The sequence below is a fragment of the Anomaloglossus baeobatrachus genome, chromosome 9 (genome assembly GCF_048569485.1).
Source record: "Anomaloglossus baeobatrachus isolate aAnoBae1 chromosome 9, aAnoBae1.hap1, whole genome shotgun sequence".
Classification (NCBI taxonomy): Eukaryota; Metazoa; Chordata; class Amphibia; order Anura; family Aromobatidae; genus Anomaloglossus; species Anomaloglossus baeobatrachus.
Genome location: NC_134361.1, coordinates 81,831,584 through 81,852,017, shown reverse-complemented (window position 1 = coordinate 81,852,017; position 20,434 = coordinate 81,831,584). Strand labels below are relative to the sequence as shown.

Here is a 20,434-nt window from a genome sequence, read left to right as displayed (position 1 = left end):
GGGTAGAATGGTAGGCCTCTTTTCTTCCCCTACATGTCCCAATTTGTTTGGTATAATTCCTAAAATATAATAGGAAAATATAGACCTTTCCATCCCCATGGGGTCATCAGTAATGATGGTGGTAGATGTATCCTTATATTATACTTCCTTTGACAGAGTGGTCCCATTGTTGAGGGCAGGGGTCGGATATTGAATCGCTCTTTGGTCTTTGCCCGTACACCGAGGTTATTAGCACTTGTTGGATTGTTGGATATTTGTATGGATCGTGACGTGAGTACTATTTTGAGGTATTCCTGCCGATAGGTTGCTCCATCTCATACCGCTATTTTGAGGTTTCTAGTTTTTTTTTCGGGAATGGGTAGTCCGGTATAAGACATGTAATTTCTACCATCCATTACTTTGCTGATTTCTTATTTATTTCCCCAAGGGATACAAATAGCTGCCAGTTCTTGTTGCATACATTTCAATATTTCATGAATCACTTTGGAGTTCCCCTTTCGTCAGACAACACAGAGGGCCTTTTCTTCTCAACGTTGTCCTTTTTTGGGAATTGAACTTGATTCAAAGCAATGTTTTTTTCTTCTGTGACGCTTGTTACAAATTGGGGAAGCTTTCTCTTCTGCTCTCAAGGTAACTTCAGTGCAAATGCAATCACTTCTAGGCTTTTGGTGTTTGCTTGCCGGTTGATGTCGATGGGACAGTTTTTCACCGAGTCTGTTATGTGCTATGTTTGGGCAGAGTAAAAATGCCTAAGCATAGAAGTAGATTAACCTTTCCTTTGAAGGCAGATTTGGAAGTTTGGAGAGAATGTCTTTGCCATTACGAAGGCATGACGTACTAGTCAGCAATGGTTAGTAACTCTGAAATTTCCCTTTTCACTGATTCAGACGGGTCAGCAGTTTCAGTGCCGTACTGAATAATAACTGGTGCTCCTGTCGTTGTTGCAGTTAAGGTACGGGGTGATCAGTTCAGTAATCGAAGGGGCTATTTTTGGACTGATAATTTGGGTGTTGTGCACTGAATAAATAATTATAATTATTTATAAATAATTATTTATAAATTAAAGGGAACCTGTCAGGCCCAATATGCACCCAGAACCACGAGCAGTTCTGGGTGCATATTGCTAATCCCTGCCTAACCGTCCCTGTATACACTAGCATAGATAAAAGGATCTTTAGAAAAAGTATTTGTAAAGATCTCGTGAGTGTCACCATCTGAGAAAATATTGGTTCTTGGTACCAACATCAATGAGCAAAATGACCAGGCCTGCTGATATTAATGGCTTTGGACTGCACTTTAGACCATAAAACCATGAGGAAAGTAGGGAATCAACGGCACATACCATCCGGTTCCAGAAGAGAGATTCTTTTATTGGTTCCAAAAGTGCACATAAAAGGCAAGAGGAGAGATGGGTGCAGGTCTCCTCAGGACGATGGCCGTTTCGTGCTATACAGCACTTCTATGGGTCTTTGATTTCTACATCAACGTGCACCCCTAACCAGTGCTATATGGGAAAACAACCTGATCTGACCTCCTTCTTTCCGGCATTATTGCGGAGCGCGGTGTGGTGGTGCGAGGTCTTTTCTTCTTTTTGTGCTACACTTTAGACCAGCAGAGGCCACAAATTCCCCTCTAGTGAGGTTATTAGGTTGTCACTAGGTCTGAGCGAATGTATTCGCCACTATTCGGTAGAGAGAGAGAAAGAGAGCGAGAGATTCTGCTTTTTCCCATCCATTTCGGCCTTTTCCTTAGTGACCACAGCTCGCCGTTAGGTCCAACGTGAAATTATTCTGGTTTCCCATAGACTTCCATTGCGCATCGAATATTTGCGAATAGTCGAAAAGTGGTGACCTATTCGTCGGGTATTCGCGAAGTCGGATATTTTGGTATTCGATCATCCCTAGTTGTCACCAATTCTGAAAGGAAATGTGCGCATGGACTGCCCAACAGAGAAGCTGGTGGATGCATTTGATAAAGCGTCTGACAATAGCAGCGAGATAGGGCATCAGCCAATTTGTGAATAACAGTTGACATAAACTTGGCTCACAACCAAATTTTTTTTCCGAAACAACGTACCATCAGGTCCCTAGGCAAGTGAGGTTAAAGGAAACCTGTCAGGTGCAATATGCACCGAGAACCATGGGCAGTTCTGGGTGCATATTGCTAATCCCTGCCTAACTGTCCCTGTATACACTAGCATAGATAAAGAGATCTTTAGAAAAAGTATTTCTAAAGATCTTATACCGTATGCTAATGAGCGAGGGGACTAGTCCCCTGGGCGTTGCTTCCCTTGCTAGTTGTACTCATTAGCATGTTAGTACGCCTCTGTGGGTGTGCTATCATGCTAATGAATGTGCAGTGTCAGAGGATGAGCTCACTCACCTGGACTTCATGCGCACTACTTCAGTTTGAAGCCAGGACGCATACACCTGGCTTCATAGTGTGGATGACTGAAACTCTGGGGTCATGCGCACTGAGCTGAAGTCCAGCGTCGGGGGCAGCTGAAAGGTGAGTGACCTCGTCTATTCATTAGCATGATACCACACCCACAGGGGAGTGTTTACGTGCTAATGGGGCCGACTCTTTAGTTCTATTTTTTTTTTAGCGTAGATGTGTAAAAAAACCTGCAAGCAGAAATTTCTGCAACCAAATACTAAACACGTGCATATACCCTAATTACATGTGTTTTTCAAATTGAAATGGATGAAAAAAAAATGCTGCAAAAAATGCTGAAATAATTATCATAATGTAGATTATCTTCTGCACCAAATCTGCAAGGAGAAAATACTCAACATGTGCTCTAAGGCTCTGTTCACACAAGAAAAAGGATTTTTCTCAAGAAATGTCTTGAGAGTCTGAAAGATTAGCGCACTTGAGGTCAAAAACCGCACCAATAACGCACCAAGAACCGTATGCATTTTTACCGCGTTTTTCTATGTGTTTTTGGTGCATTTTTTCTGCAGGTTGGTCCCTGCGGTTTTTTACCAACGACACTATCTGCAAGGAGTTTGTATGTTCTCCCCGTGTTTGCGTGGGTTTCCTCCGGGTACTCCGGTTTCCTCCCACACTCCAAAAACATACAGATAGGGACTCTAGATTGTGAGCCCCAATGGGGACAGTATTGCAATGTATGTAAAGCACTGTGGAATTAATAGCGCTATATAAATGAATAAAATTATTATTATTATTACCATTATCAATGGCAAAAAACGCAGGTATCTGCAGAAAAGAAGTGACATGCACATTCTAAGGCTAAGTTCACACACTGCGTTTTTTTGACGCTGCGTTTTTGTGCGTTCTTGGCCGCTAAAAACGCATAAAAACGCACCCGCGTCAAACAAATGCGGCAAAAAACGCATACGTTCCGCGATTTGGTGCATTTTTGGCTGCGTTTTGCTGCGTTTTGATCTCTGCGTTTTTCTGCGGTTTTCCAATGCATTGCATGGGCGGAAAACGCAGAAAAACGCAGGAAAGAATTGACATGTCCATTTTTTTTAAGCTCAAAAACGCAGCTTAAGGCTATGTGCGCACAGTGCGTTTTTCGCAGCGTTTTTCGGGTGCGTTTTTGGCCTCAAAACTGCATGACTTTGCTTCCCCAGCAAAGTCTGAGTTTTCATTTTTGCTGTCCGCACACATCTGTTTTTTTTACCTGCGTTTTTGAGTTAAAAAAAAAAAATGGACATGTCAGTTCTTTCCTGCGTTTTTCTGCGTTTTCCCCCCATGCAATGCATTGGAAAAACGCAGCAAAACGCAGAGATCAAAAACGCAGCAAAACGCAGCCAAAAACGCACCAAATCGCGTTTTTTTTCAAATGCGTTTTTTTCGACGCAGGTGCGTTTTTGTGCGTTTTTAGCGGCCAAAAACGCACAAAAACGCAGCGTCAAAAACACGCAGTGTGTGAACCTAGCCTAAAAAAACAGTTGTGCGCCGACAGCAAAATTGAAAACTCATACACTTTGCTGGGGAAGCAAAGTCATGCAGTTTTGAGGCCAAAAACGCACCCGAAAAACGCGCAAAAACGCCGCGAAAAACGCACTGTGCGCATATTCTCAAGAAATTCTACAGAAAGAATGTTCTTGAGAAAAATGCAGTGTGCGCACAGCTAATTTTTTTTTCCATAGCTTTTGCTGGGGAATGTCTGCAGAAAGGTTACAACCATTTTCTCAAGAAATTTCTGCAGCAAAACCACAAAAAAACGCAGGTAAAAACGCAGGATTCTCATTCTGCTGGCATCAGGATTTGCTTGCAGCATAAAAATTGTTTTTATAAAAATGCACAGTGTGCACACAGCCTAAAAAGAAGTAGAAATAAATATGTCCAGACAGTGAAGAAGCGGTTAATTGTCATAAAGTGCAGGATCTGTGGATGTGAGTGGATTTCCACCCACACTTTATTGGGTGCTGCAGGCAGAGCTCCATTGCTATACATTACAGTGCGAGCTGCTCGGTCTGGGCGGTGACTCTGGCTGGAGTTGGCTGCAGGGTTTATTGGGCTGGAGAGGAAACTGGATGGAGAAGGAGCTCGTCAGCTGAAGGAGGAGGAAGGAAAGAGGAGACCTGGGCTGCAGCTTGTAAGTAATCATCCCCCATCCCACTACTCCTGGGGCTCCCATCATATTTGGGGGGATCCCATCATATTTGGGGGGGCTAGTGATGGTAGGCAATAGTCATTGATTGCTGTGATGTTATTATCTAGCTCAGGTCTTAATGGGAACTTCATATTACATGGAGATCTGCATGTTGTTAATTATGATTTAAGTCTTTAACTATTGCTCACACCCATTAATGCCGGTTAATTACCCCCTAAGTTAGAAGTCTACTAATAAACAGCAAAAATGGAGTATATATGTATCCATGTCTACACAGGCAGGGTGGTTACACCCACATGTGTCATATATTCCCTACTTATTTATCTGTATATTGTTACAATTGAGTCATTGTGTCTTTAAATAGTTTATTTTTTTGTATAATTTATTTTTGAGTGTCAGTGAGTTTTGATTAATGGCGCAAAAAGTCCCTTCATTACTTCTCTATTTTCCCACTTTCATGCTAAAAAAAAAGTTACTTGTGTATTTCAACACTGTGCACAACTGTTGCTCGTTGTTAAAGGGGAAGTTTGCTTTTAGGCGATTTCATGCGCAGGGGTTCTTGGGAAGATGCAGTTTGTTTTTTTTTTTTTTGTTTGTTTTTTTGACCCAAAGTCAGAAATGGATCCAGCAGAGGAATTCTGTTATATTTCCTATTGTTTTTAAAGGGAACCTGTCACCAGGTTTTTCACTATTAACCCCTTCACCCCCGGCCACTAAAACACCCTAATGACCGGGCCATTTTTTGCAATTCTGACCAGTGTCACTTTGACAGGTTATAACTCTGGAACGCTTCAACGGATCCTGGCGATTCTGAGATTGTTTTCTCGTGACATATTGTACTTCATGTCAGTGGTAAATTTAGGCCGATATTTTTTGCGTTTATTTGTGAAAATTTAGGAAATTTGGCGAAAATTTTGAAAATTTCGCAATTTTCAAACTTTGAAAATTTATGCCCATAAATCTGTGAGATATGTCACACAAAATAGTTACTAAATAACATTTCCCACTTGTGTACTTTACATCAGCGCAATTTTCGAAACAAATTTTTTTTCCGTTAGGAAGTTAGAAGGGGTCAAAGGTCATCAGCAAATTCTCATTTTTCCAACAAAATTTACAAAATAATTTTTTTAGGGACCACATTACATTTGAGGTGACTTTGAGAGGCCTAGGTGACAGAAAATACCCAAAAGTGACCCCATTCTAAAAACTACACCCCTCACACTGCTCAAAACCACATCCAATAAGTTTATTAACCCTTTAGGTGCTTCACAGGAACCAAAGCAATGTGGAAGGAAAAAATGAAAATTTTACTTTTTAACACAAAAATGTTACTTTAGCCATAAAATTTTCATTTTTACAAGGGAGAAAAGAGAAAGTACACAATACAATTTATTGTGCATGTTCTCCTGAGTACGCTGATACCCCATATGTGGTAAAAATCAATTGTTTGGGCGCACGGCAGAGCTCGGAAGGGAAGGAGCGCCATTTGAATTTTTGAACGCAAAATTAGCTGCACTCATTAGCAGACGCCATGTCGGGTTTGAAGACCCCCTGAGGTGCCTAACCAATGGAGCTCCCCCACAAGTGACCCCATTTTGGAAACTAGAGCCCTCAAATAATTTTTCTAGATGTTTGGTGAGCACTTTGAACCCCTGGGGGCTTCACATAAGTTTATAGCGTTGAGCCGTGAAAAGAAAAAAAATTTTTTTTACCACAAAACGGTTGCTTCAACTAGGTAGCTTTTTTTTTCACAAGGGTAACAGGAAAAAATGCACCATAAAATGTATTGTGCATTTTCTCCTGAGTACGCAGATACCTCATATGTGGTGGAAATCAAATGTTTGGACACACAGCAGTGCTCGGAAGGCAAGGAGCGCCATTTGAATTTTTGAGTGCAAAATTAGCTGCACCTGTTAGCGGACGCCATGTCGGGTTTGAAGACCCCCTGAGGTGCCTAAACAATGGAGCTCCCCCACAAGTGACCCCATTTTGGAAACTAGAGCCCTCAAATAATTGTTCTAGATGTTTGGTGAGCACTTTGAACACCTGGGGGCTTCACAGAAGTTTATAGCGTTGAGCCGTGAAAAGAAAAAAAATTTTTTTTACAACAAAACGGTTGCTTCAACTAGGTAGCTTTTTTTTTCACAAGGGTAACAGGAAAAAATGCACCATAAAATGTATTGTGCATTTTCTCCTGAATACGCAGATACCTCATATGTGGTGGAAATCAAATCTTTGGACACACGGCAGTGCTCGGAAGGCAAGGAGCGCCATTTGAATTTTTGAATGCAAAATTAGCTGCACTCATTAGCGGACGCCATGTGGGGTATGAAGACCCCCTGAGGTGCCTAAACAATGGAGCTCCCCCACAAGTCACCCCATTTTGGAAACTAGAGCCCTCAAATAATTTTTCTAGATGTTTGGTGAGCACTTTGAACACTTGGGGGCTTCACAGAAGTTTATAGCGTTGAGCCGTGAAAAGAAAAAAAATTTTTTTTACCACAAAACGGTTGCTTCAACTAGGTAGCTTTTTTTTTCACAAGGCTATCAGGAAAAAATGCACCATAAAATGTATTGTGCAATTTCTCCTGAGTACGCAGATACCTCATATGTGGTGGAAAGTAATTGTTTGGGCGCATGGCGGGGCTCAGAAGAGAAGGAGCGCCATTTGACAGCAAAATTGGTTTGAATCATTAGCGGACGCCATGTCACGTTTGGAGACCCCCTATGGTGCCTAAACAGTGGAGCTCCCCCACAAGTGACACCATTTTGGAAACTAGAGCCCTCAAATAATTTTTCTAGATGTTTGATGTGCACTTTGAACACCTGGGGGCTTCACAGAAGTTTATAGCGTTGAGCCGTGAAAAGAAAATTTTTTTTTTTTTCCACAAAACGGTTGCTTCAACTAGGTAGCTTTTTTTTTCACAAGGGTAACAGGAAAAAATGCACCATAAAATGTATTGTGCATTTTCTCCTGAGTACGCAGATACCTCATATGTGGTGGAAATAAATTGTTTGAGCGCATGGCGGGGCTCAGAAGAGAAGGAGCGCCATTTGACTTTTCAAACGCACAGACGCAGTGCACTGATCGGCCGCTGCAGGACGCACTGTCGGATGCGATACAAAAAAGCGTCGGGGATACGTAAAAAAAAAAAAAGTCACGCCAAAAATTGACCATGGATGCAGATCCGTTATGTGCATCCCTGATCAGCGCTTGGTGGGACGCACGGACGGATGCGATACAAAAAGCGTCGCAAATATGGAAAAAAGTCACGCCAAAAATTGACCATGGATGCCGATCCGTTATGTGCATCCCTGATCAGCGCTTGGCGGGACGCACGGATGGATGTGATACAAAAAGCGTCGGGGATACGGAAAAAAAAAAGTCACGCCAAAAATTGAGCAGGGATGCCGATCCGTTATCTGCATCCCTGATCAGCGCTTGGCGGGACGCACAGACGGATGCGATACAAAAAGCGTCGGGGATACGGAAAAAAAAGTCACGCCAAAAATTGAGCAGGGATGCCGATCCGTTATCTGCATCCCTGATCAGCGCTTGGCAGGACGCACGGACGGATGCGATACAAAAAGCGTCGGGGATACGGAAAAAAAAAAAAAAGTCACGCCAAAAATTGAGCAGGGATGCCGATCCGTTATCTGCATCCCTGATCAGCGCTTGGCGGGACGCACGGACAGATGAGGTGTAAAAATGGACAGGGGATACGGGAAAAAAAAAAAAAAAAGTTATACTCACAGTACCCAGAGGACTAGCAGGAGGAACACTGACCAGAAGAGCTGCAGAGGAATAGATGGCAGAGAGATGGACAGCTTTACAGGAGCAGCAGGCAGATCAGCAGAATGCCCAGGAAGGACCCAGCGATGGACGCAGATGTGATCAGGCCGGTGAAGACAGGTAAGAGGACGTCGGGGGAGAGCAGAGGGGGAGAGGGGGGGGGAGTGAGAGCAGAGAGGGGGGGGGGAAGCAGAGGGGGAGGGGGTAGAGCAGAGGGGGAGACCGGAGAGGGAGCTGCAGAACAGAGATAATGGGGGAGGCAGTCAGATCGCGGGGGGAGCAGATCGGGATGTCGGGGGGGGGGGGGTTGGGGGGAGCAGATCGCGGGGGGGGCACGGCAGGGGCTACCATGGCAGCGCGCAGGGGCACCACGGGAGCGCGCAGGGGCACCACGGGAGCGCGCACGGGCTGGCTGCAAAGTGAGCACAGTACTCACGTGCAGCAGCGGTGACAGCTAGGGCGGCGGCGGCGGCAGCAGCGGCGGTGGCGTGGTACCACAAGTACCAGCCACTGCACGCTGCAGACATGTTGGGGGAGGGCTCGCAGGCCAGCACAGGCCTGGGGAGGGCGGCCACCGGCAAATCACACCGCCCCACTGCACACTGATTGGAGCGATTGCGCGTCATAGCACGATCGCTCCAATCAGTGCTGCAGGGGCTGGGGGAGACATGTTTGAGGTCCACCTATGATATGCTGCAGCAGCTGCGGCATCTCATAGCTGGATCTCACAGGATCGCACTAATTCGGGCATTATTTTTGCCGAAATTAGTGCGATCGATGTGGTTGGCGGTTCAGATTTGAACAGCCAATCACATCGATCGTCGATAGGGGGTGGCGATGCCGCCCCCCCTAGGGTCAAGCAAAGGTCCCCTGCTGTAAGAAACAGCAGGGGACATCATTTGAAAGCCGTTGCTATGGCCACGGCAATCAAATGAAGTTTAGGCAGTAAAATTACGTCCCTGGTCGTTAAGTCACGTTAAAATAGGACGTAATTTTACTGCCCGCGGTCGTGAAGGGGTTAAACCAAAAGTGTCACCTTCTGCAGCTCCTGGGCTGCATTCTATGAAGGTGCAACTTGTTCCCTGACTTCCCTTGCAGAGCCCCAAAAATAACTTTATAAAACATGCCTTTTAGGTATGCTAATTACCTGTGGATCTCAGATGGGCGTCCTCTTTTTCGGCTCCTGTCCCCCCTCCTGCCACTGTTCGTAATCCTCCTTTCATGATTGACGTAATGACACCTTCGTCATCCTCCTCGTTGCTCTTTCAAATCTCACGCCTGTGCAGTTATGTCGGCTTGCACAGGCGCAGTTCGCTCTGCCATATCGCAGGAAGAGCAGAAAACATAGCTGCCCTCGTGCGTGCCGGTGAGCTATTTGCGCAGGTGCGAGATTATAGTCGTTGGCGGCGCTGTGCATGGCGTCACTGCGTCATCCTCGTACGCGACCTAATCCTTGTGTCTGCACATTCAGCGCACCAGCTATGTTTTCTGCTCTGCCCGCGGTATGGCAGAGCGAACTGCGCCTGCACAAGCAGACATAACTGCACAGGCACGAGATTTGAAAGAGCAACGAGGAGGATGACGGAGGGCGTTATCCCGTCAATCAAGAAAGGAGGACGGTGAACCGTGGCAGAAGGGGGGGGACAGGAGCCGAAAAAGAGGATGCCCATCTGAGCCACACAGGTAATTAGTATACATGGCGGTCAGCTTTTATGAAGGCTTTTTGAGGTCTGCAAGGGGAGTCAGGGAACAAGGTGCATCTTCATACAAAGCAGCACAGAAGCTGCTGAAGAGGATACTTTTAGTTTAAGGCTATGTGCGCACGTTGCGTAAATACATGCAGTTACGCTGCGCTTTGTAGCGCAGCGTAACTGCATGCGTCCTGCGTCCCCTGCACAGTCTATGGAGATTGTGCAGGGGCCGTGCGCACGTGGCGTCTTAGAGCGCAGCGCTTCGGCTGCTGCCCGAAGCGCTGCGTTCTAAGAAGGGACATGTCACTTCTTCCGTGCACTTTGCCGGCAGCTAGTGCTCGGTCTGTGGCAGGAGCTGCAGGCAGAGCGCATGGAATCGGCTTTTTTTTTTTTCTCTACGGACATTTTCTGCAGCGATTTGAAGCGCACGTGTGCTCTTCAGATCGCTGCAGAAATTTCTGCAGGGCTAGTACGCAACGTGCGCACATAGCCTAATAGTGAAAAAACTGGTGACAGGTTCCCTATAAGGTTATGTGCGCACGCTGAGTATTTAGTGCAGAAATTTTCTGCACCTTGAGACAGAAAAACGCACCAAAAAGCATGCCTAAGGTCTTGTGCGCACACTGAGTTTTTTTGGGTGCAGTTTTGGTCCTAAAACTGCATGCGTTTCCTTTCCCAGCAAAGTCTGAGATTTCAGTTTTTCTGTTCTCACATTGAAGCTTTTTTTTTTTTTTGGCTGCCTCTTTGTGATGACCACAAAGATGCAGCATGTCAATTCTTTGTGTTTTTGAGCCCTTCCAGTCAATAGATTTAACAAAAATGCACTGGGCAAAAAAGCGGTATAAAATCGATACCCAAAAAATTTGGGAAAGATGGAATAACCTAATGATAAACAACTCTATTTAAACCTGTTTTTTTTTTTTCCCTATTCCAGTTATATATTTAATAATTTATGTTTCTAAAATATCCTTGTGGTTATGATTGATCGATATGTTGTAATTTGGTGATTTCCACTCCAATGAGTAAAGAAGACAGATTAAAAGTTGATGTATTTTATTGTTATAGTAGTTTAGTATGTAGTGGTTAAATTTAAAAGTAACATTCTATAACCTAGATTATTCACATGTGAGTTGTTTACTAAAGTCAGCAATGTATATTTTCATAAAATGTCTGGTTATATTCATATTACTTTGTGTTTAAATTAATAAAAACATTTAAAAAAAAAAAAGCGGTATAAAATGCATGCCAACGTTACGTATTTTTGGGACCAAAAAACGTGCATCTTTTTGGTCACCACAAAGATGCAGCGTGCGCACATAGCCTAAATTTACTTCTAGTTTTGGCTGAAGAAACTGCGTAAAAAAACTACCACAAAACTAAAGCATGACAAAAAACAAACCACTTTTTGGAGCAGTCTTAGGCTATCAGCACACAGAGTCCTTTTGCTGAGTTTTCAGAGCAGAATTGTAATAAAGAAAAGTTTTTGCGACGGATTTGGAGAGTTCCTGCTTCAAAACTCCTTTGAAAAACTCAGTATGCACATACCCTTTGATTTTTAGACAGTGTTTTATTATGCGGATCTGCTCCAAAAAAAGCCTTAAAATGCTTGAAATACTGTTCCTTTTCAGTTAAATGTGAATACACTATGCTGTGCGTGTGTTCATGGTTTTTTTTTTTTTTTTTTTTTTGCTTTTTATTTTCCTCTTTGGATTTTGAAAAAATCTGGTAGGGGGGAAAAAGTGCGTGTCATTTCTTCAAGGCAAACTCCTCCATGTAATTGGCTCTAAATTTGACATATTGTGTTGATAGGCTGCAAAACATTTGCTTTTGGTGAGTTTTTGATATTACAGCATTTCTGCACCTATTAGGTTACATGCAGTATTTATGCTGCAGTTTTTTTTTGTTTCTTGTTGGTACGTCACATTTGAAATAAAGCTGCTTTCTTTTTGATACTTTCTGGTATTTGGCTTTGCCAAAATTTTATTGCTACAATAATGTGCAAAAACTGCATGTGTTTTGTTGTTGTTTTTTTTTTTTTTTTCTTTTTCTTCTCTAATGGAAGTCTATGGGTATGTGCGTGCGTATTGCATGCAGTTACGCTGCGTTCTGCACCGCAGCGTAACTGCATGCGTCCTGCGTCCCCTGCACAATCTATGGAGATTGTGCAGGAGCCGTGCGCATGTGGCCTATTAGAACGCAGCGATTCGGCTGCTGCCCGAATCGCTGTGTTCTAATAAGTGACATGTCACTTCTTTCGTGCGGTTTGCATGCTGTCTATAGGGAGAGGCAGCATGCAGTGCGCACGTTCTCTGCTGGCACCATGCGCTTCAGAACGCAGTTTTCAGCTGCGCTCTGAAGCGCACCTTTTCGGTGCGGTGCAGTGCGCACATAGCCTATGGGAAAAATCTGCACATAAATCTGAGTACCTGCAAAAGAGCTTGACATGCAGCGGATTTGAAACCTGCACCGCAGGTCAGTGTACGCTGCGTAAAAAGAGCTCAGTGGGCAGGAGATTTATATAAATCCCCTCCACTTTGCTAGAACTGTAAGGCTGTGTGCGCATGTTGCATTTTTTTTTTCTCATGCGTTTAAGCACAGTTTTAAACTGCAGCGTAAACGCATGCGTTCTGTGTCCCCAGCAAAGTCTATGACAATTAAGCAAATTCAATACGCACATTGCGTTTTGATGCCAAATTTGACAAAATCGATGCGTTCTAAAAAGCAACATGTCACTTATTATGTGTATTTCGGATGCTTTTTCCTCTCTGTGGGAGAGCAAGCATCCAGAACGCATCCATTCTGCATTCAAAATGCATCCAAAATGCAGCGTTTTGGATGCGTTTTGAAACGCACATGCAGTGACAAAACGCTGCTTTTTGTCACTCCAGAACGCAACGTGCGCACATACCCTTAGGGCTCGCTTATATGGTCTTATATTTTCTCATGTGAGAGAATTGGCCAGATTATGTTAAAGGGGTGGTTCACTACTCACCATTAGTGGCTACATCCCTGTAAATCACATAGGGAACGCTTTTGGCAAATACCTTGTGTAGTATATTCTGCCTCTGAGCAGCGTTATTGCAGTCCGCTCATCCCCATCACATGACATTGGGGCTTCATGAGATCTGGTGATGTCACGTCAACTTCCAGTTGACCTGAGATCACTGAGGCGGCCTCAGTCTCCTGCTTGTGGCGCTCTGCAGTGAAGGAGAGAGCGTGACACTGCGCTGTGACGAGTGGTGAAACGCTGCCCACAGCCCAGTCACTCAGGAAGACTGGAGCCGCCTCGGTGATGTTAGGTCATCTGGAAGGTGACCTGACATCACCTGATCTCAGAGGTCACAGAGCCCGGAGGTCATATGATGGGAATTGGTGAACCGCGATAACGCCGCTCAGAGGCAGAATGTACTACACAAATTTGACAAAAGCCTTTCCTGAGATTTACAGGGATGTGGCCACTACTAATGAGTAGTGAACCACCACTTAAATGACACTCGGCTCAAACTGCGGCGAGTGTAAGCGGAGTGTGATATACTGTGATACTATCACATGCGAGAATCCGAGCACAAGTGAGAAGATGGAAAGTGTAATTTCTCCATTGTCTGAGTGTATCGAACTGCGCCCAGATAACATCCTATGACCTGATCTCGGTGCATATGTGTGTATGGGTGCATATTATCCGATTTTATTATCCAATTTTATTTTATTTTTTTCCTCATGCTAAATCAGTATATATCATAAAAAGGTCTTTAGAAATACTTTTTCTAAAGATCTCTTTATCTATGCTAATGTAGCGCCCCTGAAGCCATCAGGGTGCTACAAGGTTCTGCATCCCCACCAGGATGCAGGGCCTACCCCCTTAGGGACCCAGAACCCCAGTGTCAATGATACCAAAAACCCAGATAATTCCAGTTTTCCCCAACATTTCCCCCATACAATGGTCCCACCCTAGCTGGATACCAATGGATGGGTGCCTAGAGGTGGAGCCACTCCAGTCCACTAGTTGACCAGGTGAGAGGGGCAGACTGTGGAGAGTAGTCAGTATAGTAGACGGAGGCTGGACTCACACGAACGTATTAAAAAACGGTCCCATTCTCGTTTGCGAGAGTCGGACGAATTTTTCTCACTTGTCATCAGTGTGCACTCAGTGTGCTGTCAGTATGCAATCCGTTTTTTTGCACAGCAGCTGTTACTCATTTACAGTCATGTACAGGAGAATTTACAGTGTTCTGTGCTACATGATAGGATTGTATTTAGAAAAACGGATGTCACTAGGATGGTCCGTGTGCCGTCCGTGTGACATCCGATTTTTCCTCGCACCCATTGACTTGTATTGGCGAGCCTCGGACGTATTCTGGATCAAATCGCAGCATGCTGCCGCTTTTCTCGCATCCAGAATCTGGATGCAAGAAAAGCTGACCAACAGCTCTCCCTCATTGACTATTATTGGTCCGAGTGCAATGCGAGAATTTCTCGCATTGCTCTCGTCCGTTTTTGTCGCTCGTGTGAGCGTACCCAGAGAGAGAAGAAAGTCTGCAGTAAAAGGGATCAGACACAGTCAGAACAGAGTTGACAGTGAAGGTATGACTGAGCAACATCCTGACTCGGGTTAACTGTGACCTGGTACCCAGGAGAGGTGGTTGCCGGTGGAGTACTCCCAGAACTATGCACCGACTGGGTACAGGACCCTAGGACAGGAAAGAGCTTCAAGCCGACCTGTTAACACCTGCACAGCAGAGGGGACCATCAAGGACCTTGCTGACCTTAAAGAATCCGAAGACTCAGTAGCAAAGGGAGAGTCGGGGACAGGACCAGAGACTCCAACCCCACAGGGTTCATGCTACCGTCAGGCAGACAGAAGTGGACAAACCACAGACCGGGGACCCCCAGTGTTCTATATCACCAGAACCTCTTACCAGAGACAGGTGCAGGGGAAGAAGGTACCAGAGAACCAGACTGGAACTGGGACGAAGGGGAGCTGAAGGCAAAACCAGCCGGCCTCGGGCAACTAGTTAACACCCTAAAAGTGAGTAAACCAGTTGCACTGAATACCTATCTGGACTCCTTCCGACGCCCACCGAACCATACACCCGCTGGGGCAATACCCTACTTGTGGAGGGACTATCATACTAGCTGCTAATACCATCAGCCCCAGTAGAGACATTCTTTAGCGGCGGCTCCATATACATAATCGCAAGTGGCGAATAAACTCTATTCACAAATCCTCTGTAAATATCCATATTACAAAAAGGGCCCAGGGCACGGAACCGGGTAACGGCCACCATCGTGACATTCCCTGGACGTATACTACCTGGAACTGAGTATCCCATATCACTGGGTGCTACACTAGTGTATACAGGGACAGTTAGGCAGGGATTAGCAGTATGCACCCGGAACTGGTCATGGTTCTGAGTGCATAGTGCACCTGACAGGTTCACTTTAACTATGCACTCACTACTTTGACATTGATGGCCTTTCCTTAGGATTGGTCATCAATGTTTGATTGAACGAGGTCCGACACCCGGCACACCTGTGGATCAGCTGTTCTCGGTCCCAGTGGTGGCGCATGTGGCTGGAAATGCTCCATTCCAGAGCTTCTCAGTCTTCTGAGTAGCCGGGTACTGAACATCTGCCTCACATTCAAATCAATAGGAGGCGGATGTGCAGTACGCAGCCGCGGTCAGATGGAGCAGCTCCTGCACTGAGCATTTCTGGCTGCCTGCTGCTGCCACCAAAACGGAGTACAGCTGATGGATGGTGGTGCGGGGTGTCGGATCCCAGCTGGTCAGACATTGATAACTTATCCTAAAGATAGGCCGTCAATATCAAAGTAGCGGAAAGCCTCTTAAATAAAACATGCATTCCGCTATAACACAGCACATATTAGTGCAATACTAGTCAGAAAATCTCTACCCATGTAATGCAGGTCAGAACACCCTATATCAATGCAGTGTTAATAAGTATGAAGTCTATGGGTCAGGTCCTAGAAATATCCCAAATAGACAACCATCATCCCATAAGTTATACAGGTACCTGCTAGAAAGGGTTCAATGGTGGTGTTAGTGGTGACCTAAGGGTCTGTGGCACGAGGTCTGGCTATCATTTCACCAATAACACCACCACTGAACCCTTTCTAGCAGGTACCTGTGTAACTTATGGGATGATGGTTGTCTATATATGGTTTTTCTGCAGAACATGACCCATAGGTTTCATTATTATTATTAATATTTATATAGCGCTATTCATTCTACAGCGCTTTACATACATTGGCAACACTGTCCCTATTGGGGCTCACAATCTAAATTCCCTATCAGTCTGTTTTTGGAGTGTGGAAGGAAACCCACGCAAACACGTGGAGAGCATACAAACTCCTTGCAGATGTTGTCCTTAGTGGGACTTGAACCCAGGACCCCAGCGCTGCAAGACTGCAGTGCTAATCACTAAGTTAACACTGCCTTGATATGTATCAAGGGCATAGTGAGAATTTTTGTGTACTAATAGGCAATTTTGTGGGAGTCTCATACTATTATACTCGGATCACGATTTTTAGATACTCCTATGAACCCTTCTTAGTGGATACTGACCTGCCTTATGTGCAATGTATATGTCTATATAGGATTATATTGTCAAACATATCCCACCATATTATTTATTTATTTTTTTTTTATTTTTTTTTTAATTGTATTCAGTATATTGTTTTCAATGGGGTTGTATTATTGATGTGGTGTGTAGTGAGAATTGACACAGACTGTGCCCACACCGCAATTTCCCTACGTTGTTTTGTTTTTTTTCCTTTAATAAAAGTATATATCTACTTACACAGGGTATAGTATTTCTTGTGCGCCCCACGCTATATTTGATTGGTTGTGACTATAACACCACTTATTTAACGTGAGATTTTAATTATTACATTTTTTTTAATAAGTTTTATTTTATTAATATCTTTTCAGGTTTTTTTTTTTTTTTTTCTTTTCTATTATGTGGCGGTAAGTTCTGATTGTCATTAGCGGTAAGCATAAACCTCCAGTGCTGCTTCTTTTTTTGCTGAATGCAATTTAAAAGCGAGAATGTATTCACTATTTATTTATTTATTTATTTATTTATTTTTTTTCCTTTTCCTAATTTCCGGTTAAAAGGTTTGTCATCAGCTCCAGTAAAATGTACGTCTCTCTACATATTCCTTATTCTTGTGTCCAGTAGGTGTCCTCACAATCTTACTGATCCTTTACAAATTGTCTCTCCAGTAAAGGAGACAAACTCTAGCACAGCGCCACCTATTGGAAGTAGCGATCCTAAAAGTCACAAGTGGATTTTTGACAATCCTTTGCAATATGACTCAGGATATATAAGCCAGATCAGAATCCCAATTTGCAGACACGGTGTTTCGGGGTGCTTGCCCCTCGTCAGTGCAAAGTATGGGGGTGTCTGATCTGGCTCATGAGAAAGCTATGTGGGGACCACGGGGGAACACTATTCTCCTTAAGGAGACTTTGCAAGCCAGTCTGGCTGCCAGGTAAGGGGACTTATAGCTGCAATGCCCCTAAAATTCCACGGGGGAACACTATTCTCCTTAAGGAGACTTTGCAAGCCAGTCTGGCTGCCAGGTAAGGGGACTTATAGCTGCAATGCCCCTCTGGGAAATATTCAAATTGTCTCTCCAGTAAAGGAGACAAACTCTAGCACAGCGCCACCTATTGGAAGTAGCGATCCTAAAAGTCACAAGTGGATTTTTGACAATCCTTTGCAATATGACTCAGGATATATAAGCCAGATCAGAATCCCAATTTGCAGACACGGTGTTTCGGGGTGCTTGCCCCTCGTCAGTGCAAAGTATGGGGGTGTCTGATCTGGCTCATGAGAAAGCTATGTGGGGACCACGGGGGAACACTATTCTCCTTAAGGAGACTTTGCAAGCCAGTCTGGCTGCCAGGTAAGGGGACTTATAGCTGCAATGCCCCTAAAATTCCACGGGGGAACACTATTCTCCTTAAGGAGACTTTGCAAGCCAGTCTGGCTGCCAGGTAAGGGGACTTATAGCTGCAATGCCCCTCTGGGAAATATTCAAATTGTCTCTCCAGTAAAGGAGACAAACTCTAGCACAGCGCCACCTATTGGAAGTAGCGATCCTAAAAGTCACAAGTGGATTTTTGACAATCCTTTGCAATATGACTCAGGATATATAAGCCAGATCAGAATCCCAATTTGCAGACACGGTGTTTCGGGGTGCTTGCCCCTCGTCAGTGCAAAGTATGGGGGTGTCTGATCTGGCTCATGAGAAAGCTATGTGGGGACCACGGGGGAACACTATTCTCCTTAAGGAGACTTTGCAAGCCAGTCTGGCTGCCAGGTAAGGGGACTTATAGCTGCAATGCCCCTAAAATTCCACGGGGGAACACTATTCTCCTTAAGGAGACTTTGCAAGCCAGTCTGGCTGCCAGGTAAGGGGACTTATAGCTGCAATGCCCCTCTGGGAAATATTCAAATTGTCTCTCCAGTAAAGGAGACAAACTCTAGCACAGCGCCACCTATTGGAAGTAGCGATCCTAAAAGTCACAAGTGGATTTTTGACAATCCTTTGCAATATGACTCAGGATATATAAGCCAGATCAGAATCCCAATTTGCAGACACGGTGTTTCGGGGTGCTTGCCCCTCGTCAGTGCAAAGTATGGGGGTGTCTGATCTGGCTCATGAGAAAGCTATGTGGGGACCACGGGGGAACACTATTCTCCTTAAGGAGACTTTGCAAGCCAGTCTGGCTGCCAGGTAAGGGGACTTATAGCTGCAATGCCCCTAAAATTCCACGGGGGAACACTATTCTCCTTAAGGAGACTTTGCAAGCCAGTCTGGCTGCCAGGTAAGGGGACTTATAGCTGCAATGCCCCTCTGGGAAATATTCAAATTGTCTCTCCAGTAAAGGAGACAAACTCTAGCACAGCGCCACCTATTGGAAGTAGCGATCCTAAAAGTCACAAGTGGATTTTTGACAATCCTTTGCAATATGACTCAGGATATATAAGCCAGATCAGAATCCCAATTTGCAGACACGGTGTTTCGGGGTGCTTGCCCCTCGTCAGTGCAAAGTATGGGGGTGTCTGATCTGGCTCATGAGAAAGCTATGTGGGGACCACGGGGGAACACTATTCTCCTTAAGGAGACTTTGCAAGCCAGTCTGGCTGCCAGGTAAGGGGACTTATAGCTGCAATGCCCCTAAAATTCCACGGGGGAACACTATTCTCCTTAAGGAGACTTTGCAAGCCAGTCTGGCTGCCAGGTAAGGGGACTTATAGCTGCAATGCCCCTCTGGGAAATATTCAAATTGTCTCTCCAGTAAAGGAGACAAACTCTAGCACAGCGCCACCTATTGGAAGTAGCGATCCTAAAAGTCACAAGTGGATTTTTGACAATCCTTTGCAATATGACTCAGGATATATAAGCCAGATCAGAATCCCAATTTGCAGACACGGTGTTTCGGGGTGCTTGCCCCTCGTCAGTGCAAAGTATGGGGGTGTCTGATCTGGCTCATGAGAAAGCTATGTGGGGACCACGGGGGAACACTATTCTCCTTAAGGAGACTTTGCAAGCCAGTCTGGCTGCCAGGTAAGGGGACTTATAGCTGCAATGCCCCTAAAATTCCACGGGGGAACACTATTCTCCTTAAGGAGACTTTGCAAGCCAGTCTGGCTGCCAGGTAAGGGGACTTATAGCTGCAATGCCCCTCTGGGAAATATTCAAATTGTCTCTCCAGTAAAGGAGACAAACTCTAGCACAGCGCCACCTATTGGAAGTAGCGATCCTAAAAGTCACAAGTGGATTTTTGACAATCCTTTGCAATATGACTCAGGATATATAAGCCAGATCAGAATCCCAATTTGCAGACACGGTGTTTCGGGGTGCTTGCCCCTCGTCAGTGCAAAGTATGGGGGTGTCTGATCTGGCTCATGAGAAAGCTATGTGGGGACCACGGGGGAACACTATTCTCCTTAAGGAGACTTTGCAAGCCAGTCTGGCTGCCAGGTAAGGGGACTTATAGCTGCAATGCCCCTAAAATTCCACGGGGGAACACTATTCTCCTTAAGGAGACTTTGCAAGCCAGTCTGGCTGCCAGGTAAGGGGACTTATAGCTGCAATGCCCCTCTGGGAAATATTCAAATTGTCTCTCCAGTAAAGGAGACAAACTCTAGCACAGCGCCACCTATTGGAAGTAGCGATCCTAAAAGTCACAAGTGGATTTTTGACAATCCTTTGCAATATGACTCAGGATATATAAGCCAGATCAGAATCCCAATTTGCAGACACGGTGTTTCGGGGTGCTTGCCCCTCGTCAGTGCAAAGTATGGGGGTGTCTGATCTGGCTCATGAGA

At 44.9% G+C, this 20,434-nt stretch overlaps 1 protein-coding gene across 1 annotated transcript in view; it reads left to right on the top strand.

Annotated features, from left to right (window-relative positions):
• The first annotated feature begins 4,496 nt into the window (after nt 1-4,496).
• KIAA1210 (KIAA1210 ortholog) overlaps nt 4,497-20,434 on the top strand; it is a 216,872-nt gene continuing 200,934 nt past the window's right edge. Inside the window, exon 1 of the mRNA XM_075323825.1 lies at nt 4,497-4,570. The gene's annotated coding sequence lies outside the window, so the exon portion shown is untranslated. The remainder of the gene's footprint in view (nt 4,571-20,434) is intronic.